Genomic DNA, 13,998 nt, shown 5'->3' on the forward strand with positions numbered 1-13,998 from the left:
AGAGTGATAGAAATGTTTTGGAACTAGATAGAGGTGGTGGTTACACAACATTGTTTTGAATCTACTAACTGCCACTGAATTGTTCACTTTAAAATGGTTTATATTATGTGAATTTCACTTCAAATTATTATTATTGTATATATATATATACGTATTTTTAAGATTGGCCCTGAGCTAACATCTGTTGCCGATCGTTTTTTTTTTCTTCTTCTTCTTCTCCCCAAAGACCCCCCCACCCCCCCGCCATACAGAGTTGTATATTCTAGTTATGGATCCTTCTAGTTCTATGTGGGACACAGCCACAGAATGGCTTGATGAGCCATGCTAGGTCCATGCCCAGGATCTGAGCCAGCGAAACCCTGGGCCGCCAAAGCAGAGCGTGCAAACTTAACCACTCAAATTAGTTGATTTGGGCCACCCAAATTATTTATTTTTTTTAAAGTATGCAGATTTGGCATCCAGACTGCCTCCCTTGAATCCCAGCTCTATCACTTAGAAGCTGTATAACTTTGGTCGCATTAAAACCAAACAAAATAAACAAGAAATAGTACCTGGAACTTGGTACACTAGATAAATGTTAGAAGAAGAAACTGCATTTCTTTAGGGAGATACTGGTGCCGTGGATCATGTAAACACAGCCTCCCTTCTGGTCACACACATACTCCACACTGGGGTATGGGTCTCTCTATGTTCCCAGTGCCTCCAGTTCTGATCTTCACTCTATTAGCAGTTTTGCAATTGCCTATTTACTTGTTTTTCATCCAAAATATGGCATTATGGAAGGGAAGGACCATATCTGGGTCCTCTGTATCCTCTTCACCCAGTGCAGGGCTAGCTGATCCATTCACTCAACACATCTTTCTTATTTACTATGTGCCAGGCTCTGGCTTAGGCAATGGGGATACATTGGTGTAGAAAACAGATGTGATCCCTACCCTTATGAAGCCAACAGTCCAGTGGCAAAGACAGCCAAAGAGCGAGGACTACGAATGAAAAGACACCCTGCAGGGGTAGAGAACAAAGCTGGGATAGGGGAGAGGTAGGGGGAGTCACTTGGGTAGAGAAGGTCAGGGAAAAATTTTCTGAGAAGGTTCCAAGACCTGAAGGTCAAGAAGGATTTAGCCACATGACTTAGCCAAGAATGTTCTGGGCAGAGGGAAAGGTGAAGACCTTGAGGTGGAATATTGCTTGGCATATTCAAGAAATGGAGGAGAGGCCAGTAGAGCTGGGGCTTAGTTGGACAGAGGGCAAGTAGAGAGGTTGGCAGGGGTCTCAGGGGCCAGATGGGTAAAGCCTGAAGACTCTGAGATGGCTATAGATTTTTTTTCAAAGTACAATGTATGAAGTATAGTGAGAAAGAAGCCATTGGCAATTTTTAAACAGACAAACTGACAGATTTATATTTTTCAGAGATTTTCTGACTACTACAAGGAGAATAGACTGTAAGGGGCCAGCATAAATGCATGGAGACCACTGAGGAGGCTACTGCAGTCACCCAGGTGTGAGGTGATGACTGAAATGTTGCAGTGGAGAGAAGTGGACAGATTCAAGATATATTTTGGAACAGAGCCCACAGGACTTAGGGACGGACTGGATTTAGGAGGTGGAAAGGAAAAAATTCAGCAGATCTTTCAGCGCTGTCACCACCATGGCCCTAGTTCGTTTCCCAGTCAGGGAACCACACCACCCATCTGTTGGTTGTCATACTATGGCAGCTGCGTGTTGCTGTGATGCTGAAAGCTATGCCATCAGTATTTCAAATGCCAGCAGGGTCACGCATGGTGGACAGGTTTCAGCGGAGCTTCCAGACTGAGAGTGGGAAGAAGGATCTGGCCACCCACTTCCAAAAAAATTGGCCATGAAAACCTTATGAATAGCAGCGGAGCATTGTCTGATATAGCAGCAGAAGGTGAGAGGATGGCACAAAAAGACCAGGCAGGGTTCAGGTTTCACACAAAACCAAGAGTTTTATTTTTGACATCTTAAGTTCTAAATGCCTATGGGACATCCAGGGGGAGACAGTACTTAGGCAGCAGTTCTAGTCTGTATATTTCCTGGAGGACAGGTCTGGGATGAAGATAGAGTTTTGGGGAAATTGTCAGTATATATGTGGTATTTAATGCCCTGAGGCTGGATGATATTACCTTGGAAGCCTAGAGGTAGAAGAGAGCAGTCCCCTTCCTGAGTCAAGAGAAAGTTCATCCAACAGTTAGAGGCGTGCTCAGGAGGAGATGCCTGACATGAGCAAAGGAGCCATGAGCAAGAGAGGTCAGAGAGGAGAGAGTGGTTTCACAGAAGCCAAGGGAAGAGCAGGAGACATTAGTCAAGAGTGTCATCAGCTACAAGGAGACTAAAGTGAGGATGGTGGCCGATGTCTCCTGAACCGACCTGAACACACAGCTGTGTTTGCCGATGGTCTACCCTGTCAAAACCTGTCCCTTCTTTTCTGACTAAGTCTTCCTCCAGGTGTCTTTGGCAGCAGCAGTTGGGTGTGTCCCTGAGGGAACAGTAGGAAGAGAATATTCCTAGCAATATTGTTCATAGTAGCAAAAGAATATGGGGAAAAAGGGAAATAATTATTGACAGAACAATAAATGGATAAATCGTGCTGTGCTAGAGAGGGGACACTTAGCTTCAACAGGGTCAGCTCTCCCAGGGTCATTGCTTGCCTGCTAGTCACAATCTCCAGAAAATCTTCATGTTAAGGAGGATGGTGTGGGTCCAGGGTGGAGGAGGGGGAGTCGATAAAAATTAAAACTGGCTTCTATTATGGGTATGAATGCTTGGTCCGCAAACTCAGAAATAAAACTTTTTAAAAAACTGAATTTAGTTTCTTTTTTAAAAAGTTATTTCCCCAGCTTTACTGAGATAGAATTGACATATAATTAAATTTAATTGCTATGTTTTCTCTTCAATTAACATACACTGAACATCCAGTAAGTATCAGACACAGTGCTAGGATCTTGGAAGGACAGCAACCAAGTCCCTGCTCTCGCAGGGCTTCATTCTAAGGGTGGGGGAGACAGGTGATATATGTGTAAACAAAATGTGTAGTATAATTTCAGGGGATGCTAAGTGCTCAGATAAAAAAGTAAAGCAGGAGAAAGGGACAGAGAATGATGGGAGAGGCTCTATTTCAGACAGAATGGTCGGGAAGACTTCCCTGAGAAGGTGGCACAAGAGCAGGCACCTAAATGAAGTGAAGGTATCAACTATGTAAAGATCTAGGGAGAAGTATTCCAGATGGAGGGAACAGTAAGTGTAAAGGGCCTGAGGCTAGGAGGGCTGGGCATGTATGAGTAACAATAAGAACACTGTGACCAGCCTGGAGGAGTGAGGGGAGAGTGCTAGGAGCTGGGTTTGGGAGGCAGCTGGCTACCAAATCCTCTCGGGCTCAATGGGCCATGGCAGGGAGTTTAGATTTTGTTCTGAGGGTTATGGGAAGTCATTGGAGAGGTTTTGCTGCTGTTGTTGTTTCTAAAGATTTTATTTTTCCTTTTTCTCCCCAAAGCCCCCCAGTACATAGTTGTATATATTTTTAGTTGTGGGTCCTTCTAGTTGTGGTATGTGGGACGCCGCCTCAGCGTGGCTTGATGAGCAGTGCCATGGCCGTGCCCAGGATCTGAACCGGCAAAACTCTGGGCCGCCGAAGTGGAGCGATCGAACTTAACCACTCGGCCACCGGCCGGGCCCCATTGGAGAGGTTTGAGCTGGAGAGCATTGGGATCTGATTCACATTAAAAGATCACTCTGGCTATGTTTGTACATAAAGCAATGAGATGAGAATGGAAGCTGGGAGACCAGTTAGATGGCTAGAGCACTAGGGCAAAAAGCTAGAGATGCTGAAAGGTGGTCAGGTTTGGGATGTTTCTTTTTTTCATTTCTTTCATTGTAAAATGTATATAATTCTCCACTATAACCAGTTTTAAGTATACAATTCAGTGGCATTAAATACACTCACAATGCAACCATCACCACCGTCTATGTCTGTCCATCTATATCTGTATCCAGCACATTTTCACCATCCCAAACAGAAACTGCACCCATTCAGCAATACCTCCCCAATTTCCCCTCCCTCCAGCCTCTGGTAACCTTGATTCTACTCTCTGTCTCTGTAAATTGGCCTATTTTAGATACCTCATGTAAATGAAATCATACAATATTTGTCCCTTTGTGTCTGGCTTATTTCACTTAGCATAATATTTTCAAGCTTCATCCAGTTTTAGCATGTCTCAGAACTTCATTCCTTTCTATGGCTGAATAACATTCCATTGTATGTACCACATTTTGTTTATCCATTCATCTGTTAATAGACATTTGGGTTTTTTCCATGTTTTGGCTATGGTGAATAATGCTGCTATGAACATCAGTGTTCAAGTATCTGTTTGAGTCCTTGCTTTCGGTTCTTTTGGGTATATACCTAGGAGTGGAATTGCTGGATCATATGATAATTCTGTGTTTAACTTTGAGGAACCTCCAAATTGTTTTCCACAGTGGCTGCACCATTTTACATTCCCACTAGCAATGATGAAGTGTTCCAATTTCTCCACATCCTTGCCAACACTTATTTCCTGTTATTTTTCTTTCTAATAGTCATCCTAGTGGATGTGAAGTGGTATCTCATTGTGGTGTTGATTTGCATTTCCCTAGTGATTAATAAAGGACATCTTTTCACATGCTTATTGGTCATCTGTACATCTTCTTTGGAGAAATGTCTATGCAAATCCTTTACCCATTTTTAAATAAGATTGTTTGGTTTTTGTTGTTGAGTTGTAGAAGTGCTTTCTAATATTCTGGATATTAATCCTTTTTCAGATGTATGATTTGCAAACATTTTCTCCCATTCTGTGGGTTGTCTTTTCACTCTCTTGATAATGTCTTTTGGTGCACAAAAGTTTTTAATTTTGGTAAGGTCCAACTTACCTATTTTTTCCTTTTGTTGCCTGTGCTTTTGGTATCATACTTAAGAAACTATTGCCAAATCCGAGATCACGAAGACAGGATAAGTTTGAGACTAGAACTTAAATGGCCAGTGGAGAGATTGGACACTGGTGTGAGCAATAGAGGAGAAGGAAGGATGTGTGTCCCATGTTTTTGGCTTGAGCAACTGGATGAACAGTGATGACATTTACTGAACTGGGAAGAGTAACAGAGGTGCAGGTTTGGAAGGGAAAAGCAAGGCTTCCATTTTGGCCATGATAATTTTGAGATGATTGTGGGATAACTAGGCAGTTAGAGATACAAACCTGGGGGGTAGAGTAGCAGGGAGGGCTGGCAGTATAATTTGGAAGTCATGAACATGTAGATGGTTTTAAAAGCCATGAGAGCACCTGGGGAGAGAGCGAAGAGTTCCAAAGACAGGCCTGGAGCTCCAAACATTAGGAGGTTGGGAACCAAGGATGGGGTGGAAGAAGAAAGGAGTAGTAATCCAGCAAATGAGACTGAGACGGTATAGTCAGTGAGGTAGGAAGAAAGCCAGGAGAGTTTTGACTCTCAGAAGCCAAGCAAAGAAAATGCTTCAAGAAGTGATCAGCGGGGCCAGCCTGTGGCCAAGTGGTTGTGTTCGTACACTCTGCTTCGGCGGCCCAGGGTTTCACTGGTTCAGATCCTGGGTGTGGACATGGCACCGCTCATCAAGCCATGCTGAGGCGGTGTCCCACATAGCACAACCAGAGGCACTCACAACTAGAGTATACAACTATGTACTGGAGGGGCTTTGGGGAGAAGAAGGAGAAAAAAAGATTGGCAACAGGTGCCAATCTTTAAAAAAAAAAAGTGACCAGCTGTGTTAAAGGCTGCTAAGAGGTTTGGCAGGATGAATTTGTTTGGTGACCCTGATATGAGTGATTTCAGTGGGTTGGCAGGAGGAAAAGCTGGATTGGGGTGGGTTAAAGACAGAATAGGGGGTGGGGAAAAGGATAAAGAGAGGGAATGGAGGTGAAGCAGTGAGTCAGTGAGTGTAGAGAAGCATTTAGAGGAGTTGGAAAACAAAAATAGTATAATAGTTGAAGGGAGATGGGAGGGGGTCATGGGAGGGGGTCAAAAGAAGTTTGCCTTTTTTTTTTCTCAAATGGGGACTGTTACAGTAAAGGGGGAAATTGATGATGCAGGAGGAAGAAGAGAAATTTGCAGGAACAAAGTCTTCGAGTACACGAGTGGTAACAGGATCCAGTGTACAAGTTGAAAGTTGGCCATGGACAGTAGCGGCAAGAATAATTTAGGGTTTCCCCCACACACTCCCCACGGGCTGCATCTAAGTTCTGGGAGGTTTTTGGACCACAAACACAGGTGGAATGGAGCAGACAACCACAAACACAGGTGCAATGGAGGATCTAGCCTTTGGGGGGGAGTGTTGAGTGTCTAGCCTTTGTCATCTCCATACTGACATCCTCCTTCCTTAAGTCATCTGTCCCTGTGGCTTGCTCCTCTGTCCTCCTCATCTAGACCACAAAGCCTCTTCTGTCTCTATTGTCTGCCAGCAGTATGTGCCACACATGCTCTGCTCAAGGCCATTGGAGGAAATGTTCCATGACTCCCTGTGCCACCCTCAAGCACGAGAAGTCACACTTTTCAACCATTCCTTCTCTACTGCTCCTGGACCAGGTTGGGTGTGGCGACCTCTATGAGGTTTGCTCCCTGGGGTAAGGCTAGGCTGCTGTAACAAAGAGAATGAACAGTCATTCAGTGGCCTGAACAAGATAGCGATTTATTTTTCTCTTACGTAATTGCAGAGGGCTGAATATTTGTGTCCTCCCAAAATTCATATGTTGAAACCTAATCCCAAATGTGATAATATTTGAAAGTGGAACCTTTGAGGGGTGATTACGTCACGAGGGCTGAGCCCTCATGGATAGGATTAGTGCCCTTATGAAAGAAACCCTAGAGAGCTCCGTTGCCCTCTCCACCAAGTTGAGGACACAGGGAGAAGACAAGAACCAGCAAGTGGGTCCTCATCAGACATCAAATCTGCCGGCACGTTGATCTTGGACTTCCCAGCCTGCAGACCTGTGAGACAAATGTCTGCTGTTTATAAGCCACCCAGTCTATGGTCTTCTGTTATAGCAGCCTGAACTGACTAAGACAATAGTGGCCTGAGGACCAACGTTCTAGGTCAGCTGGTGGCTGTACTTCATGTCATCCAGGCACTCAAGTTCCTTCCAATGAGTTGCTCCACTGTCCGCATGGTTGAGACTAGGTTGTGTGGGATTCACCTGGCAGAAAAAGTCAAGTCCTTGCGCTTCTTCTCTTTGTCTGCTCATCCTACATGACCTCATCTAGTTCTTGTTTTTCTCCCATGATGACTTTGAAATTTGTCTCCAGTCTCGCCTCGCCCCTGAACTTGACGTCTCAATTTGGATGTCTAATAAGCATCTCAAACTTGGTATGTCCAAACATGCCCAGCTTCTTCTGCAGTCCTCCCCCTTTCAGTTAATGGCCAGTTGTTCAGCCCAAAAATCTTGGGGTCGTCCTTGACTCCTCTCTTTCTCTCATATCTCACATCTGGTCTGTCAGTAAATGCTGTTGGTTCGATTACCAAAATACCAAGTGAGGGCACTAGTTGAACTCCTTTTATCCAAACTCAGAAACCAAAAAGATACAAATGAAGTTTTTGAAATATCCTTTAGTATCTGAGCCCTGACTACCACTACCATCGTTAGACCTAGGCTTTGCACTGTAAAGGACCCTGCATATCATAAACATGCATCAAATAAAGAACACAGCGCCTCTGTCACTCAGGATCTGGAGCTCAGCGCTGGCTCAGCACAACCCATAATCATGAACATTCGCTCTATGGCTAGCACCTTTCAGGCCCCAGAGAATACTTCGACGCTCTCTTGCCCTATATCCTCAAAACAAAAGTTGACTATGTTGATTGCTGTAAAGGTTTTCAGGTTGTGTCATTGCCAACATCAGAGGCAGACACTGCTTCAGAGTCTGAGGAAGACTGAGCCACGGAAGAACTTAGGTAAGGAAAGGACAAACCAATTGACTTGCCAAATCCTTCCACTCTGATAGCGTGAATGTAATAAATTCTTACATAACAAAGCATCATTTGTCAGTAGTGCCCAGTGTCCATTTTCTGGCCTCTCTCCCAGTTTCAATTCCAAACTAGAGGTACTCATAAATCACCTTGGCATTCACTACAGTGGCACATGGCAACAAAGGGATGGTTTCCAACAAGTCTTATTACTCAGCAGAGTGTGTGTAGATCTAGATGTCATGTGTGTGAAGCATAGTACCAATTCTTTCTCTTGGCATTTAGATGGATATTGACACTAAAATGGCATAAAATTTAATTTTTAAAAATTAATGAGTTGAGGGGGCCGGCCCTGTGGGCGAGTGGTTAAGTTCGCAGGCTCTGCTTCGGCAGCCCAGGGTTTCGCTGGTTCGGATCCTGGGCACAGACATGGCACTGCTCATCAAGTCATGCTGAGGCAGCATCCCACATGCCACAACTAGAAGGACCCACAACTAAAAATATATACAACTATGTGCCAGGGGGCTTTGGGGAGAAAAAGAAAAAGCAAAATCTTTTAAAAAAAATTCATGAGTTGATAAAATTTTCAAAAACAAAATGTATCAGCTTTAGGGGCCAGCCCGTGGCCGAGTGGTTAAGTTTGCACACTCCACTGCAGCAGCCCAGGGTTTCCCAATTCGGACCTGGTAGTGGACACGGCGCTGCTCATCAGGCCATGCTGAGGCAGTGTCCCACATGCCACAACTAGAAGGACCTGCAACTAAGAATATACAACTATGTACCAGGGGGCTTTGGGGAGAAAAAGGAAAAAATAAAATCTTTAAAAATATATATATCAGCTTTAAATTTTAATTTAAAAAGTTATATTAATATGTAGAGCTTGCTTTTTTATTTTTAGATAATTTATATATTTTGGAGTAATTTCTTTGAATTTTAAAATATATGATAAAATTGTAATTTTTATTTTCACATTTATTTTTATTTAATTTTTTGATGAAAATAAATTCAAGTTTTGTATGTTTTGAAAACAATTACTTTTTTTTTAAAGATTGGCACCTGAGCTAACAACTGTTGCCAATCTTCTTTTTTCTTTTTTTTTCTTTCTGCTTTTTCTCCCCAAATCCCCCGAGTACATAGTTGTATATTTTAGTTGTGGGTCCTTCCAGTTGTGGCATGTGGGACACCGCCTCAACGTGGCCTGATGAGCAGTGCCATGTCTGCACCCAGGATCCGAACCAGTGAAACCCTGGGCCGCAGCAGCGGAGCGTGGGAACTGAACTGCTCGGCCATCGGGCTGGCCCCTGAAAACAATTACATTTTAATTTTAATTCTTTAGATCAGAGGTTGGCAAACTTTTCTGTAAAGGGACAGATACTAAATATTTTAGGTTTTGCGGGCAATGTGATCTGTCAGAGCTACTCCGCCATTGTAGCATAAAAGCAGCCAGAGACAATACGTAAATGAATGAATGTGGCTGTATTCCAATAAAACTTTATTTACAAAAACAGACAGCAGACCTGATTTGGCCCAGAGGCCATAGTTGGCCAATGCTGTCAAGAGAGCATAAGTTATGTAAAAATTTTAATTATGAAAAACATTAGTGATTCTGCTGAAACAAAGTTAAGAAAAATACATTCAAGGTGTGTCCATGCCCTCCAGCCAAAGACTGCCAGAACCCCACTTGTAATTAACAAGCTGGATTTATCACTCATTGTAGAATACACCCCATCAGGAAACACGGGATGTCTCAGAGGGTGTTAGAAAGAACCTATTATAGGATCCGGGCTAGGGTGGAGTGACTCAGGGTAGGGTCTAAGAAAGTGAGGGGTTGCTCTAGATTGGATGTCAGAAAGCAAGAACAATTCTGTGATTGGAATCTCAATATGTAAATCTTATCTATAGGGAGAGGAGACTAACACAAGAGTAAAACTAATTGGTAAAAGGTAGCAGTCACTGTTTTAGCTGAGGCGGGTTTGTTTGATATTTTGTGGGTGGCAAAGTGACCTTGTTGTTGTCTGTGCTTAGACAAAATATAAAGCGGCCTTGTTTTGTCTCATTTTCTCAAGATCATAGAGTAAACTTGTCTGAGATTGAGATTGGTATTCTTTTTCTTTCTTTCTTTTTTTTTTTTTTTTTTGCTGAGGAGGATTTGCCCTGAGCTAACATCTGTTGCCAATCTTCCTGTTTGTTTGGGGGTTTTTTTGCTTGAAGAAGATTAGCCCTGAGTTAACAACTGTGCCAGCCTTCCTCTATTTTGTATGTGGATCATCACCACAGCATGACTGATAAGTGGTGTAGGTCCACACCTGAGATCCAAACCCACAAACCCGGGCTGATGAAGCAGAGTGTCCAAACTTAGCCACTATGCCATGGGGCCAGGCCCCAAGAGATTGGTATTCTGTGAAGTCATTTTATGTTCAATAATGCAGCCCAGCTGTGAGTGCCAGGCCAGCCTTTTTTTCCCTTTCTTTCTTATATTGAATACATATATAATAATTTATTAGTTATGTACATATTTTCTTTATTCTTCATTCAAATATTTCCAGTCCATCAACAGAACACCCAGATATGTACTACGATAATCAAATTCAGTCATTTTGATAGACTTTCAGTCATATGAATACACGTCTACATGTTTTTCATTTTGTCATTATGAAGGTATATTTGTTAAGGTATGAAGATAGAATATATTTTAAATAACAGGTTTTTGGCTTGACTGAGAATGTTTAAATACATAGAGAGTTTTTAAATACTTATTTATACCTTTGTCCCAGGCCCTGAGGATGTGAGTAGTGGGCCTGTTTGCCTCCCCATCGCCAAACTCAGTGTGACATGACTACCCGTGCGTCAGAACCCACCATCCAAGCTCAGAAAATGACAGGTTCAGATGGTGAGGAACAGTCAAGACACTTCCAGAATTCTCACACCCCTCTTGCCAATACTCTAGCCCAAGACTTTTTGGTTTTTTTTTTCAAAGATTGGCACCTGAGCTAACATCTGTTGCCAATCTTTTCCTTCTTCTTCTTCCCAAAGCCCTCCAGTACATAGTTGTATCTTCTAGTTGTGAGCGCCTCTGGTTCTGCTATGTGGGATGCTGCCTCTACATGGCTTGATGAGCGGTGCCATGTCTGGGCCCAGGATCCGAACTGGCGAAACCTTGGGCCACCAATGCAGAGCGAGCGAACTTAACCACTCGGCCACAGGCTGGCTCTGGTCCAAGCCATCTTAATTTCTCACCTGGTGTGGTGGGCTTTCATATTGTGTCAATTGAGCTAAGCAGAAACTATGTTTCCCAGGATTCCCTTTCTTGTGTAGTTTTGGGGAGATTTGGCCACAGAGAGAAATTTGGGCAGGATTTGGAAGGCAGGAAAGAAGCCATAGTTGTGCTTATGCTTAGAAGGCTAGTGTGGGGTCAGATGCTGCTGTCGCTCCTGAATGTTTTCACTGGTATGCTGGCTCCCTTGTCAGTGTAAGGCAGCAGCTGGGCCCATAGCTCCTCCAGCCCCTGCTAGGTCTCTACCCTCTGCTTCTCCAACTCCAGGGCTAGGTATGTGTTGACGAAGGGCATCAGCTTCTCCTGCCAGTCATCATCAAAATTGGGCACTTAGAAGCAGGGGAGACAAACGGGAGATCTAATTTTCCTCATGGATTCCAGTTCATCTTCACGGGTGCCAGTTTGACCTTGCCCTCCACCATTTCGTGTCCATCTTTCAGAACATCCATCCTTTAGAACTGCCCTGCTGACTTCTAGATTAGTATCAGATGCACAAGCAACAGCTGTACATAAACCATTTAGCCAGGACCCATAACTGCATAAGGTCAAATACCTATAATAAATCCCTTATTCTATATCACATTCATGGTTCTGCTTCTGATGGAACCCTGACTGATACACCTGGATTATTGCAATTGACTCCTACCTGGTCACCTTGCTTCTGTCCCTGCCCTCCTGGGAAGCCAAAGTGATCCTGTTAAAACTTGTCAGACATGTCACTCCTGTGTTCAAATCCCTCTGATAGCTTCCCATCTCATTCTAAGTAGATGCCAAGTCTTTACTCTAACCATACCAGACTCAGTTTAGATGTCCCCCAGCAGTCAATATCCTTGCCTCATCTCCAAACATTACTGGCTGCCTCAGCATCACCAGGAGGCAAGTGCTGATCTTGGGCATGATCTCAGTTAAGCCTGCTATCGCGGGAACCACAGAAGCTTTGGCACTCACATCTGATCCAACTGGACCTGTGAAGGCTCCGGCTTCCCCAGCAACAGCCCAGTGGAACGAGGTAACACAAGTCCAAAGTGGAGACTGTTAAGACCCTGCTGGCGACCCTAAGATTAGACAAGGAAAAATCACTGACAGATAAATTCCTCACTCTTCTTCCTTCCTATGGACTATTCCAAGACATAGTTGTTCCACGTGACCTCTTTTAAGAGACCCCATGTGACTGAGCCACTGCCTTTGATGTATGTGGGGCTCTGGCCAGCTAAGAAACATAGTAACTTGCATTTCTTTCCTTCCTTCTCTGTTTCACTCCTCTTTTCCACTCACTTTTACTACTTTGGGACTGCAACCCCCAAGAAAGCATTAGCATACGACCTTTGATTCAGGCTCCATTTTCTAGGGAACACAGGCTGACATTTACTACCGGAAGAGGTCCTAGAAAACAGACCTTTAGGGTAGGATTTTGTGGCTGGATTTCTCACCTATGGGAAGGCAATAGGGATCTCACTGCCAGTAGTAAGTAGAGTGATGATAACCTTGGCCTTAGATTGGCATCACAATGATTAAAGCTTTCACTTGTGGTGAAGGGAAGACAATGGGAAAATCACATCCACGGTCAGGCAGGTTATAAGCGGCAGAGTTGCAAAGGACTCTGAATGCACAGCTTCAGCAGATCTCCTATGTCAGAGCCAAGGCTCTGATAAGAAAAGAGTAGGACCCTGACAGTAGGGTAGACAAACCTAAGAATCTTTATCTCATAAATTCTGCTGAGTTCTCCTGGGCAGCAGAAGCTGCCCCTGCTCTCTTGCCAAGGAAGAACAGTTTCCCCTGTCCTTGAGACTATGCAACGATCTTACATGAAGCAGATGCCTCCTAAGATGACACGTGTTCTCCTCAAGACCTGCTCCCATCACACTGTCAAATGACTGGGGTCAGTTCCTAGCAAAGCCTGAGTGGGGAAATTTAAGTCCTGACTTGGAAAAAATAAGCTACACAACAAAGGAAAGACCTGGCTAATGAATGTGGGAGCAACCTTGGGGGTTTGAGACGCGGCAGTGAGGGGGTAGGCAGAATCTAAGACTGGCTGACGGGAGCACATCGTCATGGACCCCTGTCTAGTAACTCAGGCGTCAATCTTCTTGCAAGGATGCCTGGAGCTGGGCCCTGGTAGATAGTTTCCAAAGATGGTCACCATCTGTTCCCTCCCTCCCTCTATGTACATGCCACTCCTCACATCAAGAGATGGAGTTTATTTCCCCCCTCTCCCTGAATCTGGACTGGCCTTTTGACTTGCCTCAACCAACAGAATATAGTAGAAGTGACACTGTTCCAGTTCCAGACCTAGCTTTTAAGAAGACTGGCAACTTCCATTTACTCCATCTTGGACGTCAGCCATCGTGTAAGAAATCCAACCACTCTGAGGCCCTCACACAGCGAGGGAGGATATTCAGAATATTCAAAGATTGTTAAAGATATGGAGTCTGAGCTGACACAGAAACTAGGAGACAGAAAACACCATCACAGTTCTCTGGTTAGAGTAGGGACTGAAGGAGGGCAGGTGACAGACAGAGTTGAGCCTAAGTCCAATGAGTCCTCTAGAAGCTGGCAGAATCCTCTCCTTGATTCTATGACCTGTGGAGTAAAGGCTATCAGGATAGGGAGAACCAAGCAGAAGCTCCTGAAACTGCCTGTATTAGTCAGAGTTCTCCAGAGACACAGAACCAATAGGATGTAGAAAGGGGGTGACTGATTTTAAATAATGAGCTCATGCAGTTGTGGAGTCTGGCAAGACCAGAGT

The sequence above is a fragment of the Equus quagga genome, chromosome 5 (assembly GCF_021613505.1).
Source record: "Equus quagga isolate Etosha38 chromosome 5, UCLA_HA_Equagga_1.0, whole genome shotgun sequence".
Lineage (NCBI taxonomy): Eukaryota > Metazoa > Chordata > Mammalia > Perissodactyla > Equidae > Equus > Equus quagga.